General features: G+C 50.0%; 1 pseudogene; it reads left to right on the top strand.

Annotated features, from left to right (window-relative positions):
• The first annotated feature begins 2,575 nt into the window (after positions 1–2,575).
• LOC103596531 lies at positions 2,576–4,400 on the top strand (annotated as a pseudogene).
• Positions 4,401–5,833: the final 1,433 nt, after the last annotated feature.

Here is a 5,833-nt window from a genome sequence, read left to right on the forward strand (position 1 = left end):
TAAGTGTTCGTTCCTCTTAAAGTATTTGGCAAAAGTCAACACCTGAATTCCAGCTAGCCCGGTCTGCCTTGAGGAGCTGAGGACAAACAGATCCGAGGGGCAGATTCTCCTCAGCCCTCCGTCCCTCGCCACCCTCTAGCCCAACTCACAATGCCCAACACCCTTAGCACAGCAGAGAGCCCTCCTGGTCTCCCCGCCTCCCTCCATCCCGTAAACTGAGTACCTTCGTGTGGCTCAGGTCTTGGGTCTCTGCTCTTGATTCAAACCAGAACACTCTCAGCAGGCACAAGAAGCTGCTCATGAGGGTGAAGATCTAGAAAAAAACCCAGCACCATCCTCCAATTTAGAGTTCCCCAGGGCAGCAGTGAGGTAAATGTTGCCATGGAGAGGACTGTAATTCCTCCTGAGCACACCCAGTGTAGAGTTGCAGGCAGGGCTTAGTCATGCGCCATGACGACAGGGTGAGATAAACACAGACTCTGTGTTTAACATTTCCATCCGTGGGGCTGCTGGGGCCTCTGCTGAGGGTACAACACGCCTAGTCCTGCCAGCATTCCTTTTTCCCCATCCCTGTTCTCAGCCAGGGAGGAAGGAGCCCCATGCTTCCCTTCCTCCCTTACCCCTGATTCCCAAGCCCACTAGGAGTTTAGAAGGGTAGGTGGTGAGTTAATGGACCATGCCCGAGCTGGGCAGAGCGCCTGGATTTGCTGCAGGGCCAGCTAGATGGACACGGGGCCTGTGCAGTACAGGGCCCCACTCTTAGATGGGCCTGCACTTGGCTTAGCACTCTCCCGTCACCATCTTAAAATTCTTAATTTCTAGACAAGGAGCCCCATACTTTCATTTTGCATTGGGCTCCGCAAATGATGCAGCCGGTCCAATTTGCTGTGTGGGCCTTCAATGGATGGACTCTTTCCTCCCACTGTCTCCAGAAAGTGCAACTCGCCCATTTCCGACTCTCATTTTCATAGAACCATGAAGTCACCTGGGACACACCACCAGGCAGATGCAGTGGGAGGTGGCAAACTCTGTGCAGACTGCCAATGACAGGGATAAAAATGAGACAGATGCAGGCTCTGAGTGTGTAAACCTCTCCCTCGCCTCTGGGCTATTCCCAAACCAAGAGCTTCAATCCCACTTCCCTGCGAGGTCCTGCCTCAGCATCAGTCAGCAGATACCTACTGCTTACAGCTACTGAGTGCTCACTATGCAGGCGGTAAGGCAGTAACAGGTGGTGCTGTGCCGTCAGGGAATGCGACATCTGCCTGGGTGGACAACAGTTAGCACACACAACGTGGGCTGGCATGGTCCGACCAGCACGGACAAGTTCATGCTCCCGGTCACTCCCGCAGACCATCCCTAACTCTGGTCAGCCCTCCCACAAGCCTGCCACTACTGGGAAGGAGGGGTGAGGAGGCCAGGACAGGATCTGAACACCCCAGCCTTAAAAATAAAGCCACCTCCAGTGCCGTCTCTGTGGTGGCACAGACGAAGGGAAATGCCCGCTGTCACTACCTCAGGAGCGTCTCATTCACAGGAGAAGAAATTCTGGAGAGGAGGTGGCGGCCCACGACATGGGTGGGACTCTGAAGCCTCTACTGGGCGTACCCGCTGTCACTACCTCAGGAGCGTCTCATTCACAGGAGAAGAAATTCTGGAGAGGAGGTGGCAGCCCACGACATGGGTGGGACTCTGAAGCCTCTACTGGGCGTATGGTCCGCTTCCCACATAGGTCTCATGTGCATTTCTTTAGACCAGCCACGTAATTCTCTGTACCACGCAATGTGGGACTGAATTCCTGTATTGGTAGAGCAGCAGAAACCTAACAGTCTGGAACCTTCTGCATGAGTGTGAAGGCTTTCCTCCCCCTCTTTAAAAAATGAATTGCAGCCTACAGAGGGCGGAGGGCAGAGGGCTGCGAAGTTGGAGCTGTGTGGGGCGTGCCCACCTCCTCCTATTTTGTGTTATGTGAACCATAAATTGTTTTTTAAAGAGATAACCTCAGGGTCAAATCTGGGCGTTCCTCAAATATTGGACTGTAGGGTCCAGGTTTTGTTTGTGAGCAACAGGGAGCCACTGGAAGTTTCTGGGCAGGAAAGTGACAACAGCACACGGCACGTGCTGATGAACATCGGCTTCCTTCGCTCTCCCTTCACCCCCCAATTCAAGACCAAGCCTCAACTTCTCCCGTGGAAAACTAGTTATTTTCTGTTTGGATCCTCCAGGAAAACCCACCTATTATAGTCAAAACTACCCCTGACATCATCCTCCTCCCCTCCAGCCAAGATCCCCCTGGTCATCGTCCTGAGGGTCTCCAGCCATCCAGGGTTGCACAGGTTCATCTCAGAGACTCCAGAGCACTCTCCTCCTCCTCCCCCTCCTCCTCCTCTCCCTCCTCCCCCTCCTCCCTCCTCTCCCTCCTCCTCTCCCTCCTCCTCCTCCCCTCTTCCTCCTCCCCTCCTCCTCCTCCCCTCCTCCTCCTCTCCTCCTCCTCTTCCCCTCCTCTTCCCCTCCTCTTCCTCTTCCTCTCCTCCTCCTCCTCCTCACCTGGCTGGGTCCTGTTGCTGGTCCCCTCTGGGACCTGGAGGCCCTCCGCATGTTCATGGCACCCTTCAGAGAGCAGCGCCATTGAGAAACAGCACCCAGGACTATCTTCCAAAGAGTCCTGCATATCTTTGAGAAACCTTATGCTGCTGAGCTGGCCTGCAGAGACCCATCCCAAGTGGGACATCTGGCTTCCAGTCTGCAGTTAATAGTAGAATGCTTCAGGTGTCTCCAAAATGCTCGTATAGTGTTCTGTGAACCAAAATTCAATCAGGAACTCAGATGCGATTGGTGCTGCTGTTGATTGGCTTCTTCTGTTTCGTGAACTGCGAGTGGAACAGGAATCCCTCTGGACAGCTTTTCACTGTGGCCTGCAGTTTTTAGGCACCATTGCCTCACAGAATAAAGATTCCCAGTCTATTGTTTGGGTGCATGCTTTTCCAGAACTCTTTTCGTCTTGCTTAAACCATCCAGACAAAAAGATTGTGCCTACTCTTCAGTGATTTTGTTCACATCCCTTGATTTTGAAAGAATGAAAGAATTGGAAGAAAATGTCAATATTGCGATTCATGTCATAGAAGCTCACCAAAAGCAGCCTGAATCAGAGTGGCCGGTCTTGGTTATTACAGACCACTTTCTGAAAAGCCCGGAATTGGTGCGAGCCATGTATGCCAAACTGAGCAATCAGGAAAGGGTGACATCGTTAGACCTTATGACAGCCAAGATAGTGGGTGATGAGCCGCTGACCAAGGATGACATCCCTGTGTTTTTGCGCCACGCCAAGTTGATTGCCAATGCCTTTGTGGATCAGTGCAAGACTGTGCTCAAGTTGACCTCCGAGCAGCAAACTGAGGAGGAGGAGGCGCTGGCTGCCGTTAGGCTTCTTGGTGTCCTGTGTGAAATGACTGCTCATGCCGAGCTGCTTGGCTACCTACAGGTTTTTCCTGCTTGTCGGAAAGAGTGATCTCTTACGACTGATTCATGTAGCTGGAAAAGACACTACAAACATCTTCAGTACCTCTGGTGGCATAAGAGCAGAAGGTAACATTTCAAATATAGTTGAGGGATTTACGTCTCATCTCATTCATCTGATCGGAAGTCTGTGTTACAAGAATAAAGATAACCAAGACAAGGTAAATGAGCTGGACGGCATTCCGTTGATCCTGGACAGCTGCAACATTGATGACAGTAACCCCTTTCTGACCCAGTGGGTGGTGTGTGCCATCCGGAACCTTACAGAAGACAACAGTCAGAACCAAGATGTGATTGCAAAGATGGAGGACCAGGGGCTGGCAGACGCATCCCTCCTTTAAAAAATGGGTTTTGGGCCGGCCCGGTGGCGCACTGCTACAGTGCACCACTTGGGAAGCGCGGTGGCGCTCCCGCCGAGGGTTCGGATCCCACATGCAGACCTGCCGCTCACTGGCTGAGCGAGGTGCGGGTGTGACGCCGAGGGTTGCGATCCCGTTGCCGGTCCCAGTCCCGTATGGGCGTGACACTGGGGGTTGCGATCCGTTGCCGGTCACGACAAAAAGGAAAAAAAAAAACGGGTTTTGAGGGGCCGGCCCAGTGGCGCACTGCTACAGTGCGCCACTTGGGGGTGCGGGGGCGCTCCCGCCCAGGGTTCGGATCCCACATACAGACCGGCCGCTCACTGGCTGAGCGAGGTGCGGGTGCGACGCCGAGGGTTGCGATCCCGATGCCGGTCCCAGTCCGGTACGGGCGCGACACTGAGGGTTGCAATCTGTTGCCAGTCACGAAAAAAAGACAAAAAGGAAAAAAAAATGGGTTTTGAAGTTGACAAGAGGGGTGAAAAGCTAATTCCGAAGTCCACTAGTAACACACCTCAGCCGTGAGTGAACTCTCTTTCCAAATATCTGAATTTTCGGAATCTGTTTTGTGGATTTTTCAACTTCAGCAGTATGTGAGACTTCAACTGTTTGAAGATCTATAAGTACAAATTCGGGAACCTGAGAATCCTGTGAGTAATAGAGCTAAGTGCGTGTAAGCTGAAAGTGGGGGCACTGATCTTTCTCTTGTTTGCTTTAAATGTAGCTGTCTGGTTTGCCTGTGTCCCCTGGATAGAGTGTGCATTTTAGGAATGCACTGCATTTACTGTGGCGGCAAATAATACATCCTCCTCTTTCAGGGCACATCCCTTACTTGGCAGAGACTTGGGCGTTTGCTTGGATTGTGTTTGTGCCTTCTGATGGCGAGTCAGCTTTGCTTCTTTGATTTTCCTCTTCTCATTGGGTTTTCTGAACTCTGACAGGCAGTTGAAGTTGTTTCTCACTGTGATTAATCTTTTTACCCCTTCTGGCTTTCCAAAACATTGACAAGACTCATTTCCAGTTAATTAATTCAAGAACCCTCCCTCCTCGTTTTAGGTACTGGGCTGTATAGTCGCTGAGCCCTGTCCCTTTGGAATGTAGCAGGTAGTCATAAGAGGGAGAGAATTTGTGGGTGCTTAACCCTTCTCACACCAAATCGTCCTAGAATTACACTTCTCAAGACCCGTAACATGCAAAGGCAGATGCCTACATCTTACCCACCTTTATGCCTCTGCATTGGGGGAAGGAGTATTTCATGTTCTGCTTTGTGTGCTTACCACGGCATTAAGGCACATCCGTATCTTCTGTAGTTTAAAAGGCACCATTCTTGTAATGGTGCCACTCAGTTTTAGCTGTGGCTTCGCTGGAATTTCAAAAGTAGTTTTGGGAGCTGGAATTTATTTGACATCTATCCGTCTATCTCTCTGTCTACTTGTGTCAGAGGTAGAACTGGATTAAACAAGTACTAAACTCTTTGTAACCACCTGGGTCATTAATATAATCAACAAAAACTCTAGTGGCAGGTCATGTTGTGAATACTTAAAACGTGTTATTTTCTTGAACTGCCGTGTTATTAAACTAAAATATCTAGAGACTTTGCAAATTTCATGTTGAAACTTCCAAAATAAAAAAGTGCTTCTAAAAAATATATAAAAATAAAAAATGAATTGCTTTCTAATAACAAACATTTATAGAGCAGTCATTCTATGCCAGAGACTTTGCCAAGGGCTTTATATAGAATATAACTTTGGGACTTCCCAACTGTGTAAGTAGATAATATTGTCTTTAGTTTGCAAATGAGCTGAGGTGGAGAGGGTAGTAACTTGCCCCAACTGCCTTAAATACAAGGTAACAGTCTGGCACAGAGCTTGTCTTCTAAGTTATTTGCAACCCTCACCCCCGAATCTCCAACTCCACACCTCCATTTTGCCTGAAGCTGAGTATAAAATAAGTGCTTT

This window comes from Galeopterus variegatus, unplaced genomic scaffold, assembly GCF_000696425.1.
Source record: "Galeopterus variegatus unplaced genomic scaffold, G_variegatus-3.0.2 Scaffold2039, whole genome shotgun sequence".
In the NCBI taxonomy this organism is placed as follows: Eukaryota; Metazoa; Chordata; class Mammalia; order Dermoptera; family Cynocephalidae; genus Galeopterus; species Galeopterus variegatus.